The sequence below is a fragment of the Danio rerio genome, chromosome 5 (genome assembly GCF_052040795.2).
Source record: "Danio rerio strain M-AB ecotype USA chromosome 5, GRCz13ab, whole genome shotgun sequence".
Taxonomy (NCBI): Eukaryota; Metazoa; Chordata; class Actinopteri; order Cypriniformes; family Danionidae; genus Danio; species Danio rerio.
This window is the reverse complement of record NC_141025.1, coordinates 11,720,912-11,740,004: the sequence shown is the minus strand read 5'-3', so window position 1 is coordinate 11,740,004 and position 19,093 is coordinate 11,720,912. Positions and strand designations below refer to the sequence as shown.

General features: G+C 34.3%; 1 protein-coding gene and 1 long non-coding RNA gene across 7 annotated transcripts in view; one reads left to right on the top strand and one right to left on the bottom strand.

The window, feature by feature from the left end:
- Positions 1–19,093, bottom strand: part of LOC137495558 (uncharacterized) — a 386,993-nt gene that overhangs the window by 240,055 nt on the left and 127,845 nt on the right. The window lies entirely within an intron of this gene.
- rtn4r (reticulon 4 receptor) overlaps positions 1–19,093 on the top strand; it is a 175,770-nt gene that overhangs the window by 33,934 nt on the left and 122,743 nt on the right.

The following is a 19,093-nucleotide window of genomic DNA, read 5'->3' as shown; positions in this document are numbered from 1 at the left end:
ATTGTAATGGATTTTCAGTAATAGTTGGCAGTGAAAAAGTGAGTTTATTTTGTTGATTGATCAGCTCTGGACTGTTTAGTTCTTAATCTGGTTAATGATTTAGTTAACTGAGCACAGCTGGAGGTTAATAAACCTAAAATATATATCTTTGCTCCTTGTTCAAACTAAATATTTAAAATGAGCTGAATATACACAATACCTGAGTTTTTTTGGGATAACTTAATTGTTTTATGTTCAATCCACTTACATTTATAAAAAAAAAAGTTAGGTTAACTTAGTCGATTTATGTTGAAGGATTTCAATTTACATGAAGGAATTATGTGGAACCCAGCTTTGTTTACAGCGTACACTTTCAAACATCAACAAGCTTCTGTTTAGAATGATATCCCAAATTTACTGCCAGTATAATTTCTGATTATATTTTTTGTGGCTTTGTTGAAACGTAGTCTACCAATAACATTAGCATTTTGTAATATTGCTTTACCCAGGATTAATAGTGGAGTTAAGTTCAGTACTGGAAGCCCTTTAAAAATTTAGATTCTGGGCCTCACACTTTCCAGAGTTTGTTTATATATATATATATATATATATATATATATATATATATATATATATATATATATATATATATTTCTCCTTGGACTGACTGAAAAACTAAAAGCAATCCATAATTGTTACTGTGACTGGCACCCATTTTTTAACTGCTAAGTGAATGTTACATAATTATTATTCATGAGCCAGATTCATACATTTTGCAATCTGTCCCTTTTACTTTTTTTAATTGTACTTACACCCTCGCTTGAGTCTTTGTTGGTTGTAAACAAGCAAAACACAAGTGTCTGTAGCAAAGTTTAAATAACATCCTTTGATTGTCAGGTCTCGAATGAGTTCCGCCAATTAAAGTGAATATTTTATTATAGACGTGCGATGTTTAAATGACAGGTTTTGTGTTTCTGGCTTGCTGTTTCTGATTTCTCCCAACTAAAAGGTTTAAGCAGCTTGAATTCCTTCTGCATCCTGCTGCATTTCTTTTAAAGAGACACAGACATTTGGCCGGTGAACACCTGTCTTAATAAAACAGGTGAACATACACACAGGTTATTTTTTGTGTATTGTGTAAATAGACCATAGATTTCTATTGATTTAACACTGTTAAAACTGTACTAACTATTGACCTACTCCTATGCCTAAACCCAACCCTCTCAGAAAACTATGTACAGTTTTACTTACTGAAAAATACTCATTCTGTATTAGTGATAAGAAGTTTTGATCATTTTACCAACTCAGACCTGCACTTTTGTTAACCTTAAACAAGACGAACAAATCTTTTTTTGAGTCATTGCATTCATTTTGTTCATTTATTCATTTCCCTTTGGCTTAGTCCCTTTTTTTTTATCAGGGGTCGTCAGACACTAATGAAGCACAACTTATGCAGCATATGTTGAACATGCAAACTCCACACAGAAATGCAAAATGACCCAACCAGGACTCAAACCTGCAACCTTCTTGCTGTGAGGCAACAATGCTAACCACTGAGCTACCGTGTTGCCCTTATTTTGTTTCATTTGCCAAAATGTCTTTAAAATTTTACATTGCTATTAAAAACATCTAGAACTAGACCAAACATTGATCACACACATTGTTGGGTGTAATTAGTTACAAAGTAACTAATTATTGTAATTAGATTATCTTTTTTTCAGAATAAGTAAAGTAAGGGTTAATCATTTTCATGTCATTTAATTAGTTACTTATAACATACTTGCTTAAATACTGTACACAAATTGAAAAGTTCTGGATCAATCAAATAAGACAAGCAGAGGAATTAATTTATCAAGTAGATTAAGCATAAAACACTGTGCCATTGCTTTGAAATGTCTTGTGTTTCGAAACATATAATGCTTATTATTCTTAAAATGTTACATTTTATATTAAAACTAAAATGTCTTGTTTGGCTCAGATTTAAATAATTAAACGAGTTTAGTTTTTAGCATTTAGTCAAGTAAATACATAACTTATTTAGTAACTGAGTTACTTTTTAAACATTGTAATCAAAAATATAATTTAAATACATTTTAATTATGTTATTAATTACTTTTTTAATTTTAATTACTTGCCTTACTTACTTAACTTACCTTACTTAACTGTAACAGTGGGACACTGAACAACGGAGTTGGGGATCCATGTACAGTTTATTAAGGTCCCCAAGAAATTAAAACTAATCATGTGATTTCGTTAGTACTCAATAGAACGCTCCATTGCAACTGTAGAGCCCAGCAACAGCCCCGGATTCCGCCATTTTGGAGTGAAAGTGATCGGCTGTTCATTGGATCTAATTGCTGTCGCGATGGCAAGCAGCTGCTTTGTTTTTTATTTATTTATTTAAAAAGTGCATTAAAGCTGAGATACAACCTGAAATAAGACAATACAACACTTACTATCACAATCATCAGCACTTTTAACAGTTATTTTACAGACTTATAATATGCTGTTGTTCTATTGGAATTTTCATTCCAAAATGTCCGCCGTGCCATCTAGTGGTTGTTTCCCAAATTGCACAAGTGTCGCCTCTTGGTGATTCTATGCTCTTTGGTATATATCTTAGGAATTTGGGTGTGGTTAACATATTTAACCACACCCCTCCAACTGTCAGTTTTGACAACAAACAGAAATGTTGGGGAGGAGGTTTGTGTTAGGTTGCCTATTTTACGACATCCAATCAGCTCGTAGTAGAAAAAACAAGCCACACCCACTGTTTGGTCATTTAATATTGCATATTACATCCAGAAATTTATATACTACGTTTTCAGAACGATTCTGGGTTGCACTGATAACACCACAAACAAGTCAGAATGCTATAAGAAAGAGTAAATGGTTGTTAATTGTTTACCTGGTCTTTGGTCAATGATTAGCTCACTTCTTCTTTCAAGCCTTTAAGTTTGATTCGTTTGTTCATGTCACACTGACAGTCTCATGTAAGCTTAACCTATGCACACAGTTTGAGCCAGAAGACCCATGATTAGTTCACCTTTCGGTGTCTTTGGATTTTTGAGCCATTTGTTTATCACTTGACAGCAGGTAAAGAGCAAACGAATCAAACCTGAGGACTCGAGAGATAAACGGATCAAATCTTTTTTCGGCTCTGACTGCATAAGAGCGGCTTCTGTCTTTCATCTGCTGAACGAGTGACTCAAACCCAATAGAAAACTCAGAAAATGAACTAATCTACTCTCCCATCTGAACAATGTTTGCATTCGCTAATGAACGAATCACTCCCAGAGAAGACTTGTCATTCAAGAGTCACATTAGTTCACTTCAAAATAACAACCCATCACTACTCTGTATGATTTATCAGCTTTCTGAGAAACAGAGACATCAGCAATGTCCACATAATTCACCATCTCCTTTTAATACCTGTGTCATAGCCATGCACATTTGTGTCCTGATATGTCACACACACACACACACACACATTTCTCTCTCTCCCTTGAAACCTTGATGCAAAGAGCAAAAGAGAGAGAGAGAGATGCGAGTTGAAAATGAGAGATATTGTATATGCAAACAAGAACACCTACGACTGTGAATCTCAGATGTTCTTAGTCATCATACATTTCCTTTTTTCCCCAGGCTTCCTTCATCTCTGCAGTTTGTTTTTCGGCTGTTTGTCCTCATATGAGCAGCGCAAAAAAAAAAAAAATCAATAGTACCTTATTTTCTTTATGGTGACCATTTTCATCTAGCACTGTAGAGTATAACAAGTCTAGTGTGATAGATACAGCAGAGATCAGACATAGAGATCAATTAAAGTATAAACACTTGATTTGTGGGAGAAATAATGTCATTTGAATCATTCAAAATTTGAAGGAATTTTAGATGTGGTCATTAGGTCTGTCGCTATAATCAATATATTGACTTATCATGCAGTGCATGGACAGGACCTCAAAAATGTTTGGTAATGCAGTTTATATCGGCTATCAACAATGCCTACTAACTAGTGAAGAAAAGGGAAATTATAGCACTTTCCTGAAAACTACTGATGGTTTGATAGAAGTTGTCTAAATAAATTCTGTTTCAAAGTGCACCAGGGCAGTGTTTCCCAATCCTGTTCCTGGAGGCACACCAACAGTACAGATTTTGGATGTCTACCTTATCTGACGTAACTTCAGGTTTTGGAGTCTCTTCTAATGTTCTGATGAGTTGATTCAGGTGTGTTTGAATAGGAAGAAGTTGAATATGTGTACTGTTGATGTGTGTGTGTGTGTGTGTGTATATATATATATATATAGTGTATGGACTCACTGGCCACTTTATTAGGTACACCTTACTAGTACCGGGTTGGACCCCCTTGTGATAGGCAGGATGGACCCATGCTTTCATGTTGTTGACGACAAATTATGACCCTCCCGTCCGGATGTCACAGCAGAAATCAAGACTCATCAGAGCTGGCAACGTTTTTCTAATCTTCTATTGTCGAATTTTAATGAGCCTGTGCAAATTGTAGCTTCAGTTTCCTGTTCTTAGCTGACCGGAGTGGGACCCGGTGTGGTCTTCTGCTGTTGTAGCCCATCCGCCTCAAGGTTGGAAGTCAGAGATGCTCTTCTGCATACCTTGGTTATCATGAGTGGTTATTTGAGTTACTGTTCCCTTTCTATCAGCTGAAACCAATCTGGCCATTCTCCTCTGACCTCTGGCAATAACAAGGCATCTGCGCCCACAGAACTGCCGCTCACTGGATATTTTCTCTTTTTCTGACCATTCTCGGTAAACCCTAAATATTATTGTGCGTTAAAATCCCAGCAGATCAGCTGTTTCTGAAATACTCAGATCAGGCCACTTTATGACCACAGAGTACCTATCTTCTGATGGCAACTTCCAGCAGGATAACGTGCCATTTCATAAAGAGTGAATCATCTCAGAATGTTTTTGATCATGACAATGAGTTCACTGTACTCAAAGGGCCTATACAGTCACCAGAACTCAATCCAACAGAGCACCTTTGGGATTTGGTGGAACGGGAGATTTGCATCATGGATGTGCAGCCGACACATTTCTAGCAACTGCGAGATGCTATCATTTCAATATGGACCAAAATTTTTAAGGAATATTTCCAGCACCTTGTTGACTCTAAAGGGTCTAACCCAGTATTAGTAAGGTGTACCTAATAAAGTGGTCGGTGAATGTATGTAATTAAATGTAAGAAATTAAAGGTTTCTGATTGGCCAACATGACCCAACAGGTGAATATAGCCACCTGTTAACAGTGCTTTATAGAGAACATCTTTGTGTTTTTTGGGGGTCAGATATTTTTTGGGGAGACTGGGCTTTTGTAGATGGGAACAAAAAAGGAAAAAGTCTTGTTTTTAAAAATACTCATGTACAAGTGTTCATTTTAAGTACACTCAAAAACGTTTTTGCTGCTTGTTCAAACTACTTATTTAAAAATGAGACCTTATTAAAAATGAAAAACAACACAACTCAACATTTTTGGGTTATTTTTTTATGATCAGTTCACCTACATTTGTAAAAATAATAAAGTTAACTTTATAAATTAGTGTTGAGTCAACATGAAGGAATTGTGTGGAACCCAGCATTATCATTGATATGTTATAAAGTGGTTTAGAATATGTAATTTATGAAATACACTTTTAAAGCTGCTCTTTTATTCCTGTTATAACTTTAAACAGAACTAGGCATTGACCTTGTAGGAACTTGTAGGTTGTTCTCTAATTTTGATCTCCACTGTAGACAGACAGATAAACAAAAGTTGGATTTCCGAGTAATTTGCTGTACTTCTCTAAATACTTCAAGACATCTCATTATTATCCAACCATTTGCCATTCTATTTAAATCGTTATCAATTAGCAGCAGATCAGGCCTTCCTTCATGACTAATTAAAGCAATTAGAGAAAGCTTGAACTAATGCATTTTATACAGATAGGAGCACCAAAGCGACTCATTTCCCTCACAGGTCAAGAGCAGAGTAATTAACTGGTGATTACACCCTCAGTCTAGTGTGCTTGAGAGGAAGAAAGTGTGTGTTCATGCCAACGTCTATGCCAGAAGTGTGCTTCAGTGTGTGTTTGTGCACATACAGCATGTGTGATTCTGTTTTGACCTCTGAATTGAGAAATGGATTTTTTTTTTTTTTACTTGCTTTGATATTGTAGAGACATATTTTGTGGCAGAAGCTGTCAGAATATTGTTTCATCTGTGAAAAGGCATAAGTATAATGTTTCCCTCTGAAAAATTGTTTTCTGGTTTAAAAGGAACGCTCACTCAGAAATGACAGTCCTGTCGTCTTTTTCTCATTCTCAAGCTGTTCCAAACTTGTCTTAGTGTTTTGATGTGAACGTTTCAAAAATATTTTCTTTCATGTCCCGCTGAGGAAAGGAAGTCATACAGGTTGGGAACAGCATGAGGAGAAGTAAACAATCCTTTATAACCACCGAAAATTGTCAACATCTAAATTAATTAGAATTTTGCCAATTGAATTTGGTAGAGTTTGCCATATTTTTCGTTCTTTTGAGAAACACCAGACAATAAACTCTCAACCCTTATCTTTATTTGTCTCTTATAATATATATACATTTTTTCTTTGCCAATCGAAATTGCATTTAGTGATAAAACAGCTATTAGTAATATATAAACAAAGACATAATACATCAGACAAAAAACAATACCTTCCACACAAAATAAATTAATAAATAAGGAAATAAGTAAATAAATAAATAAATAAATAAATAAATAAATAAATAAATAAATAGTAATAAAATACTACTAATGAAAAGATTGCACATGATCAAATGATGGACAAATTTGTCAGTATGATGAACCACGATTGTCATTCCCTTTTCAATAAAATCCAAGCATGTGCAAGCTCTTTTAGCTCAAGATTAATTCAGCCCTGGTGTTACAGGGAACGATACAGGAAGTTATTTTTACTAACAGTGATTGTATAACTGAAGTCATCGTCAATACTGTAAATATAGACTAGTGTCTACTTGTTGTTTGAAACTAAGGTGTGCAGTATTTACTAATTAATATTTTTGTCTTTTAAACATGTAATTTATTTTATTTATCTTATAGTATGGGAAGCTCTGCTGTAACATAAAATTCCCTTTTGGATTAACAAAGTCTAAACAAACTAATAATAATATTATTAATAATAATAATAATAATAATAATAATAATAATAATAATAAAATAAAATAAAATGAATGATAACAATACTACTACGACTAATAATAACAAATAAAATAAAATGAAAAAAAATTATAATAGTAATAATAATAATAATAATAATAATAATAATAATAATAATAATAATAATAAAATATGACTACTACTACTGGTACTTCTATTTAAAATAATAATAAATATAACATAAATAAATAAATAAATAAATAAATAAATAAATAAATTAATTAATTAATGAAAGTTGTTTTCTATTCATATAAGAAATACAAGAAATATAACACCAATAAATGAAAAATATATTAATAAATAAATACTAGAACTATTACTAACAATAAAATAATTAAAATAAATGTAAATAAATAAAAAATGAATGAATAAATAAATAAATAAATAAATAAATAAATAAATAAATAAATAAATAAATAAATAAATAAATAAATAAAGTATTTAAAATGTTTACAGTTAAATTCCCCCTTTGATTTTTTTTTTAAATTTCCCAAATGATGTTTAACTGAGCAAGGAAATTTTAACAGTATGTCTGATAATATTTTTTTCTTCTGGAGAAAGTCTTATTTGTTTTATTTTGACTAGAATAAAAGCAGTTTTTAATTTTTACATTTTAAGGTAAACATTTTTAGCCCCTCTAAGCTATATTTTTTTCCATAGACTATTGAACTGTAAGCTCATTAACCTAGTTAAGCCTTTAAATGCCACTTTAAGCTATATAGAAATGTCTTGAAAAATATCTAGTCAAATATTATTTACTGTCATCATGGCAAAGATAAAATAAATCAGTTATTAGAAATGAGTTTATAAAACTATTATATTTAGAAATGTGTTGAAGAAATCTTCTCTCAGTTAAACAGAAATCGGGGGAAAAATAAACTGTGAGGCTAATAATACTGACTTCAACTGTATATAAGGAAAACAGTAACAAGTTTAATATATAAATATTTGTTAACGTAAAACATTATTTAATTATTAGTCAGTTAATTATTAAAACATGCAGTATTATTTAAACATTTAACAGTGTTATTTTAATGTTGCTTAGTATCATTAGAATTGTAATAATCTACTACTATTACTAATAATAATAATAATAATAATATTTATAATAAATATAACACACATAAATATATACAAAATTAATAAATAAATACATAATAGTACTACTAAAATAGTAATAGAAATAATAAATATAACATAAATAGAAATAAATAAATAAATAAAAGCCTTTAATCTGTTTTTTATTTATATAATACATTTAATAAATATAACTAAAATAAACTAATTAATTGAAGTTGGTTTCTAATCATATAATTAAAAAAATAAATATAACACAAATAAATAAATTGAAGTTGTTTTCTATTTGTATAAACATTTAAATATTCCTATATCCATTAGTGTAAAACATTTTGAGTTAATTACTAGTCAGTTAATTAATAAAACACAGTATTATTTAAGCATATAACAGTTTTGTTTTAATGTTACTTGGTATAATTAGAATTGTGATAATCTATTTTTGTATTTTTGCATAATTATTTTAAATATAGTATTTTAAAAATTAGCATTTTTTTGAAAGTCTTTTAGCTATTATTTTATTAATTTTATTTAACTTTTAGTTGTTTTACAGCATTTACTTCTAAAATGAATATGCAATTTGCCTTCTTAACTGCCTGATTTAAACAAACATTTAGGTTGCATTTGATACTACTTTTTTTTCCTTCTTCCATTTCTGTGGTTCCATGTGACAGGAATCAATTTAAAAGAACCCATAAATAATGCAGAGGTACATTTGACTTGTTTTTGTCATGTAAACGTCTGCCTTCAGCGAACTGTAATATCCCTGGGTCATCCCACTCATCTCTCCCAACCAGTCAGAAATACTTAAACAGCTCTAATTATAGGCACTCTGTAAAAAATTGAATGTGTGAACCCCAGGGCCTGCCGGATTCATCTCATGCCTTAGAAATATCCCGTCAAATATTGATGACACTCATGCTTTTGTCGTGTTAAATGTGAAGAGCTGTTCGCTCTGCCTCTGCATGCCGAAGTTTTCTTTTGGGGTTTCTTGTCTCTCGTTGATCTTGTGTCAAACTGTTTATCGGGACAGAGCGAAACGGAGGCGCAGCGACAAACAAGCAGATCTGATAAGGCTGGATTAGTACATTTTCTCACGCTTGTGAACTGCCTATCTAGACTGCAATATTAAGCATGCTTTCTGACATGAAGGCTGTTCTAAATGGGAGATAACTGGTTCATGCAAAATTCAGATTTCAAGAAATGACTCCTGTTCAGTTAATGTGTGGTAAAATGGATTGGGTTATTGGCCAAGATTGGAAAGTTGTATTTGGAACAAAGGACTTGTTATACAAAGAAATGCAAATGCAAGTTAATTCATGTTATATTATATTAGGTGCACAGAATAATATGCAACATAGGCTCATTCTGAAAATGTACCCTTTTAAAAATTTCTGGAGAGCGTAAATTATGTAGCCAGAAGTATGCTGCATTTTGTCTTTAAAATGAATGCTACGAAACGGTATGAAGCCGTTCCTTATCCCGCTTACCAGCTGACTGCTTACCTCCATATGTATTGCTTTTTTGCTGTAACCAGGATTTGAGACACAGAGTGGAGTTGACCATGACAACGAGGTTCGAGTTCGGTGAAGAATGTTTCCAGAAAGCAGGTGAAACAAAAACAAAAGCCAAAAAAAAAAATAAATAAACAAGTAAAAAAAACTGTACGAGAATGTGGTAAAATCTGAAAGCGTGGTAAAAATCAGGCTGCAGCAAATACTTTTTTTTCTGGATTGCTTTTTAAAACTGTTGGTTGGCTTTAGGGAAGTGGATGGGCGGGTCAATCTGTGCTTTTGAAAACACTGTGGTTGGTTTTAGGGAAGAAAGTGGGCGCTGGTCAATAGGTGCTTTTGAAAACACTATCGGTTGGGTTTAGGGTAGGGGGTAGGCACTGGTCAGTCTGTGCTTTTTAAAACACTTTCAGGTGGGTTTAGAGAAGGAGAAGTGTTGGTCAGTCAATCGATTAGCCAGTCAGTCAACAGCAACCTCTAGATTTACGCAAGAACAGCAGGCATGAATGGCACTCGCGAGAGTAATTTGAGATCTCAAAACGCATAAGCAGCAGCCTCTGGTGGATTTATGCAAGAACAGCAAGTGTGAATGGCACTCGCAAGAGAAATAACAGATCTCGAAAAGCGTAAACATTTCCCCGAGAAAGGCATTTGCTGCATAAAAAGGTGCTGGATAAGTTGGCGATTCATTCCGCTGTGGTGACCCTGGATTAATAAAGGGTTCAAGCCAAAAAGAAAATGAATGAATGAATGAATGAATGAATGAATGAATGAAAGAAAGAAAGAAAGAAAGAAAGAAAGAAAGAAAGAAAGAAAGAAAGAAAGAAAGAAAGAAAAAGCGTAAACAGCAGCCTCAGGTGGATTCGTGAATAATTAATTTTTTTTTTTTAAGTACCTCCTGGGATGTATTTGGTGCTTTCCAGAAAAGTATATATGGGTACGTAATCAGATTGAGCTGAGTTTGAAAATATGATTCTCTCAATTTACTATTTTTTTTTTAAAGTTAAGTTTGCAAACAGTTTGTTTGAGCTGAATTAAAAAAACAAGTTACATAAAACTTACTCATTTTAATTTGTTTGTTTAAATCCGACCCATATAAATTGTGTGCAACAAATTTACAAAAAAATTTTGGCAGTGTGGCCTTATGTGCTCTAATATGTTTTTACCGTGAAATTGATAATTTGCGACAATACTTAATGCATAAATACATGTTTTTACATTTTGATTTTTTATTATTGATTAAATACCAGCATGTACTTACCATCAAACCTGATCCGAATGGCAAGTTCAGACTGCGCGATTTTTAAAGTAGCCGTATCCTGTATGTTTTCACACTGGATGACTATCTGAAGTAGCATTCAGTCGCTGCTGCAGGATGGATCGGTGACAGAGGATTTCACACCGCATGACTTTGCAATATGAACAATCGCCGACAACTTTGTCTCTGTTCATAAACTACGTCTGAGAAGTGACATAGAAACAACGTGAGGTCACATAGTATATCTTTTGTAATTAATTAGCTGATGAGAAAGAAGCCTTTAGTGGGGTAGAAATTTTACTTATTTTACATCTGGCTTTTGAAGGGAATTTGTAATTTCTATTAAACTTTTTTTTTTTTCTTTTTCGACCCGGTTGTGGTATTGCTCAGATGACACATCAAACAGACACATTTTAATCTAGTTGTTCCTCCATTTCTTGGGTCCAAATAGACTGAAAACAAGTCCTTAACTTCTCCCTCAACCTCCCGCTGGCCTGCAGATACCCACACTAGTGGATGCTGCTCTCTCATTGGCTGTAGGTCATCGCAGATGTCATGTTCAATCAGAACACATTTCACACAGCATGATTTGAATCGCCGACAGCTCCAGATATTTAGCATGCCAAATATCTCATGGGTATATGCGACCCATTGGCATTCTCTCAGATCGCATCTTTAATAGTTTACTCTGTGTGACTGTTACTCACGTCACATGAACAAGCGCCGATTTGTCTGTGATTTCAGGCATTTGATTTCTAAAAACCTGTTGGCAAATCAAAATTGGGGCTAAAATTGTGCAGTCTGAACTCAGTATTCTCAGGATTTTACATTGCACATAGATGAATTCAGTACAAAAGAGCAAAGATACAAATTAAATAAACAGTTTTTTTCTGATTTTCTGAGAAGTCGTATAGTTTTCAGACACAAATATACTATAAATAGTATAAAGCTGCAAACATTTGGATTTCTTGTCCATTTAAGCTGTCTTGAAATGCTTAATAATAATAATAATAATAATAATAATAATAATAATAATTACAGAATTTAACTGAAGAAAAAAAAAGAAGAGATCAGATTTTTTCATAACGTAATTAAATGCAGGTGACTCACAAATTTCGGAAAAAATCAAGATCATCTGAAGCGGAGATGGTGCAGAAATGAGCAATTGTGTGTTTGAGATGGAGGGGGAAATGGCTAGAATGAAAGAGTGAAGGAGAAACGGGATGTCAGGAAACTGATCAAAGACCGTAGCAGTGTGAATATTCATGCATATCTTGTTAAAGTCCAATATGTGTCAGCCTATTTGCCAGAAATCTGACACTGGGGTTTATTTTCAAAAATTGCATGGCCATTAAGAAGTAATGGGGCTTAAAGGGATAGTTCACTTAAAAATCAAAATGTATGCACTATTAACCTAGCCTCAAGAGGTTCCCAATCTTTATGACTTTCTAATAATTTTTTTTTTTTTGAACACAAAAGAAGATACTTTGTAGAAGGTTGAATACCTGTAAATATTTACTTAATGGAAGTCAATGGTTGCAGGTTTCCAGTTTCAACATATTTTCTTTTGTGTTTAACAGAAACTCAAAAAGGTTTAAAGCAAGTGAATGTTGAGGAAATTATGACCGAATTGAAGTTTTTGGTGAACTAACCAATGTTAAAATAAAAGATGTGTAAACTTTACTCTAAAAAAAACAAACAAAAAAATAATAATAAATAAAATAACAGCTGTGTTTGGAATTCTACTGTTACGAAATTATGGTGTTTATTGCTATCCACCATCATTGTGACTAACATGATACTAAAGTTATGCAATAAATATTATTCATCAACAATAGATGTAGCATAACCAAAAGAACCAAACAACAACAAAAGCATAAAATGTATCATGCAGGGAACCCTGGGAAAGTTAATTTACTTTTATTGTAAATTTGTTGTATTTTTGCAGTAACCACAACTGCCCATTTACAGTAAATTACTTGTAAATGTGTTTTAGAGTAGCAGGGCCTTACCATAGTTTCATTTTACAGTAAAATAGCCTTACCAGAACTTTTTAATATGGTAAAATGCCCTTTACCACATTTAAATTTTTAGATTTTTTTTTCTATTTTTTTTTCACATTTAATTTTTGGGAAGGCCAATGAGGAGTTTATTACAGTAATCCATCCTGCTGGTGATAAAAGCATGAAAAAGTTTATCTAAATCCTCACTTTAACCAAAGCACTTGATTACTTTGATTACAGTAGAATATCGCAAACTCAATAATATGCAGTAAAATACTGTAAAAGTTTGTAAATTACCCACAATGCAGTGCATTTACAGTCCTGGCAGCAGCGTTTTGGATGAGTTGTAACTGTCTGACTGTCTCTTTGGAAAGGCTGGTGAGGAACCCATTACAGTAATCCACTCTGCTGCTGATAAAACCATGAACAAGTTTCTCTAAATCCTCACTGGAACCAAAGCATGTGATTACTTCGATAACAAGTAGAATACGGCAAACTCCTAATATGCAGTAAATTACTGTAAAAGTTTTTAAATTACCTACAATGCAGTGCACTTGACAGTAGTGAACTGTAAAGAATGTATGTGGTATTTTATGGGGCGTTTTTGCAGTAAATAACTGTAAAATTGTGATACATCAAAAAACTTTATGACTTTCTGTCAGAATCCTGGCCGGAGTGTTCTGGATGAACTGCAATTGTCTGACTGTCTTTTTGGGAGGGCCAGTGAGGAGTCCATTACAGTAATCCACCCTGCTGCTGATAAAATCATGAACAAGTTTCTCTAAGTCCTCACTTGAAACAAAGCACTTGGTTACTTTAATTACAATAGAATACAGCACATTTCTAATATGCAGTAAATCACAGTAAAAGTTTTTAAATTACCCACAATGCAATGCATTTTACAGTAGTGGACTGTAAAGAATGTATGTGGTATTTTACTGAACTTGTTTTGCAGTAAATTACTGTATGATTTTGGCAAAGTCTCATTAGGGAAACTTACTTAACCAGGTTATGTTTTTACTGTAGAATTCATGGGCATTTCTTTACTGTGTCCCTTTAAGATAGTAAACCATCACCTCACACAATGACCTAAATGACACGCAAGGACAGGGAAGATGGACGGATCAAAGGAGACGGGCAGAAAAATTGGCACCTTTGTAAAAAAAAAAGTCTGAGGGTAAATAAACACAAGAGGAGAATACCCACATGATGATGGATGGACGGCAGGACAGTTCTTATGTTAGTGTCTTGACGCCGCTGACGGTGCAGGATCGCCTCATTGGCTATTCCGCTCAGGAGGAGAAAAGCCAGGGATTCTACGGCCAACTCGACTCATCTTCAAAGAGATATTAACATAGCGCTGGATCCCTTTTATCTCTTCTCTAATTTCAAGGATGCCAGTTGAAATTAAAACACAGCGCGGGTGAAATAAGACTATAAATATGGGGAGCTAGAGAGTAGAAAACAGGTCGAGGACAGGCAGCCTATGGTGTGCATGCTCTTAATGAGGGCTGCTTTATTACCAGCCGGTGGAAGCGGCAGGTGGGTTTCTGCATTAGGGGGATCCAGGTTCATGCTTGATGGAGAGCGGGCTGGATTATGATCATTAGGAGTTCAGAGAGGAGTGACTCAGTCTTTAACTCTGACTAGGAAAGTGTAATGTGGGCCTAAGAGAAGAATAGACATGGCATAACAATATTCAGATGGGAGGTGAATTCTTCAGGTATTTGGAGTGCAACGGTCAGGCTTTGCAGGTTTTAATTTCTTGCTATACCATGAATTGTTTGTTAGTTGATGGTATGTGCTTGGTGACAAGTCAGTACTGTAAAAAAAAATGAAAGTGCATCATATTTTACTAGGTATATTTCAAGATGATAGCATTCAGCTTAAAGTAACATTTAAAGGCCTAACCAGGTTAATTAGGATAGTTAGGCAAGTTAAGGTAACTAGGCAAGACATTATACAATGATGTTTGCTCTGTTAAATAAAAAAATACTGCTTAAGGGTGCTAATAATATTGACCTTAAAATGATTTTTAACAAATTCAAAACTGCTTATACTTTAGCCGAAATAAACCAAAAGACCAAAAACATATTATAGGAAATACTGTAAAAAATTCCTTACTCTCTTAAACATCAATTGGAAAATATTTGAAAAGAAAACAATTCACAGGAGGTCTAATTATTTTAAATGAAGTTTTACTAACTAATTTTGAGAGGTGCACTTAATGTGATTGATCCGGCTGGTCTCTTATTTGTAATCAGTAATAACCCAATCAGATTGATCCAAGCCAACAATAAATAGACCAATTATCTTTGTTTCGGAGGAATCCCTCCTTCCACCCTATCTCCCCTTTTTCCTCCCTTTACCAGGGGAGCTCTCATGACCTACTTGATCTCGGACCCTCTTATAAGCCCCCGGCTTAATTGTCTTCGAGCTCAGAGTTCCCTCCCGGGACAGCATGTCAAACCTGCTAATAGCATCAAGCAATATCTAAGTGTGAACTTTTCAACTGCATATAATTTTTTTATTATTAAAATTTTGCTTCTATAATTTATTTATTATTTTTTATACGGTTATATGCCTATAACTGCATGTCCACCAAAGTGCAATGCAGAGATGCAAGTGGTGCTCTAAAAATGCTCAGCTGTGAGTGTTTTTGCAGCATTTTTTTTAAGTTAACTACCATAGCAGGGGTCCCTAATTCTGTTCCTGGAGATCTACCTACCTGCAAAGTTCAGCTGCGACCTTGATCTCCTTGGTATAGTTACAAAGTCTTTAGCTGATTATTTGTTGACATTTGTGTGGTATTGTCCCACCCCTCCTCCACTGTGATTGGATGGCTAGTTCAAAAATGACACTGATGGGTGCTGTGGTTTTCAACTTACAACCGCTGAAAAGGCAGTTCACCCCGGACGCAACATGCGTGAATAAATCACGCTATTGGCGCATCAATAGAAGCACGAACATTTTGAGTTTACTTCATGTGTGCCACAAATTGCTTCATTCGTGCGTTAAATTTACTTTACAATAGAAGCAGATAGTAGCTATGCTTTGTGCTTTAAGAATGCTGAAAAACAGCATAGATTCATTCGGCGCCATGCCTGAGTCCACTAGATCCTCTCAGAGGTGCACCCAGCTCTGTGAGTTCATCAACTCCTCCAAAAACTGTACCTGGATGATGGAAGTTTTCAGAGGTGCTTCAGACTGAGCCAAGCCCAGTTTGATAAGCTGTTGTCTGTTTTCGCCAGGAGGATTTCCCCTCTGGAAATGTTTTCCAACTTGAGCGAATTGTGCGATTTATGCGTCAAATGTGCGCTAAATTCGGACTGCTTCATTCATAGACATCCTGCGGCGCGATTCCAGCAAATGATACAATTCACACGAAAAACATGCCACAGGATGTCTATTCAAGTCTTTGCGTTGAATTAACATGTAAATCACTCGCGATTGACTCTTAATTTGCTTCTGGTGTGAACGCACCATCAGGGCTGACTGTAAAACATCCATTTAACCTCTCTCTACACTGCAGGTGCTCAAATAACATGCTGCTACCATTGACAAAAACAGAAAACAAATGCTCAGCTTAAGAAAAAACACTTCTGTGGACATGCATTTGTTTTAATAAAAAAAGTAAAAACAATAATACTGTGACATTTTATTGAAATTTAATGGTCATGTGAATTTTTGGTTTGTTTGTTTGGGATGGCAAGCTGGATTCAAAATGATAATTTGGTGTTTAGAAAACATTTGTTACTATAATCAAGCTAAACTGATTAGATTTCATATGGCAGGGGAAAATACGAGCAAATACACTCACCGGCCACTTTATTAGGTACACCTTACTCGTACCTGGTTTGCCTTCAAAACTGCCTTAATTCTTCAGGGCATAGATTCAACGAGATACTAGAAATATTATTCAGAGACTTTGGTCCATATTGAGATGATAGCATCACACAGTTGCTGTAGATTTGTTGGCTGCACATCCATGATGCAAATCTCTCGTTCCACCACATTCCAAAAGTGCTCTATTGGATTGAGTTCTGGTGACAGTGGAGGCCAGTTGAGTACAGTGAACTCATTGTCATGTTCAAGACACCAGTTTGAGATGATTCACTCTTTATGACATGGTGCGTTATCCTGCTGGAAGTTGCCATCAGAAGGTACACTGTGGTCATGAAGAGATGAACATGGTCAGCAACAATACTCCAGTAGGCTGTGACGTTAACACGATGCGCAATTGGTACTAATGGGCCAAAAATGTGCCAAGAAAATATTCTCCTCTGGCATTTGCACCCATAGAACTGGATGTTTTCTCTTATTTAAGATAATTCTCTGTAAACCCTATAGATGGTTGTGTGCGAAAATCCCAGTAGATCAGCAGTTTCTGAAATACTCAGTCTAGCCCGTCTGGCACCAACAACCATGCCACATCCAAAGTCACTTAAATCACCTTTCTTCCCCATTCTGATGCTCGGTTTGAACTGCAGCAGATCATCTTGACCATGTCTAAATGCATAAATGCATTGTGTTGCTGCCAGGTGATTGGCTGATTAGAAAACAAGCAGGTGGACAGGTGTTCCTAATAAAGTGGCCGGTGAGTGTAGCATACTACAATTTTATTCATTACAATTTATTTATAAAGAAAAAAATGGATTAAAAGTGTCAGTTTTAATAAATAAATAATTTATTCATTACATATATTTAACAAATAGTTTAAATGAACATGAGACTTTTAAAATATGACCTGTAGTGTATCAGATATAAATTGACTCTGGATCAGTAGAATGTGTTTCAGTGCATTACTGTTGTTCGTTATTCCAGCCGCTGTGCTTCATGGCCTGTTTCAAGAAGCATTGTGAATAGCGTAATGAGTTCCTTCTCTAATAAAAAGACATTACTGTGTATATCTTTTTCTCCTTCAAATCAAAATTATTTGGTTCATGAAGTAATTTATTCCGCATTTCATAAAATGAAAATGGGAAAATGATTCCAGAACCAAGACTGCTGAAAAAGTGGGGCATAACCGCTGTGCTTTATTGCCCCCAAAATTGTCAGGAACAGGCTGAAATTGCTAGTTTTGCTCAATCATTGAGCGCATTTTAAACCTGCCTTGTTAATGGATTTGCAAAGTTTATGATATCAACTCTTTGGAGAAAAAAAAAAGATCTGTTTTGAGATACTAGCAGCTTGTTAAAGTGAAGTGAATGAGCAGAACTTTTTGTAGAAAGTGTTTGATCAGAATATCTGTATGATTATTTCTTTTGGATATTGATGCATCGTTTCCAGTTGAACGTTTTAAATGTCTCTAAGTTGACAGTTTGTTTGAGTCTAACATTCCAGTTTTGCTGTCTCGCTCACTTTAAGTGTTTTAGAGAGCAGGACAGGTTCTATTTTAGTGCAGTCTATGTGTATGCCGCACACGGTTGTGTAACAGACACAACATAACCCAAATACCAGCTGCACTCAGAGACAGCTTGCATTTTCAAACAGGCATTCATATTTTATCGCAGCTTTTCTTTTTACTTACACTGTTGTATTAGAATAGTTTTGTACTTTAAAATGTTCTTGCATGTATAGTACATTGCGTGCATGTACATGTGTTCTGCAATCTAAGTACACCTGTGCGCATCGCCTATGGACTATTATATAATTCTGGCCATGTATTTAGATTATGTAGCAAAACCTGTTCAAACTGTTTTTTTTTTTTTTAATTGGAAATCTATAGTATAAGGTAGTGTATCTCAAAAGAGCAAAAGAAAAAAAAAACTGTTAAAAAAGGTTTATTATTTTACTCATTTCAAACAATATCATAGTATTATGTCAGATAACAGAGATATGAAGATGATATGATGCTGCAGTGCACGCCAGATGGCTGTGGATGTTGGTTGGTCAACCTTCACTGCTGTGTTGCGTAATCTCATCCACAGGTTTATGTGTAGATTATCAAATTCTGCAAATACTTTAAACTAATGTCATTTTTTCACTAGTAAAAGGGGCCATTGGTATTTTAGTCTGTATATAAATATGTGACTTTTGTATTGTTTT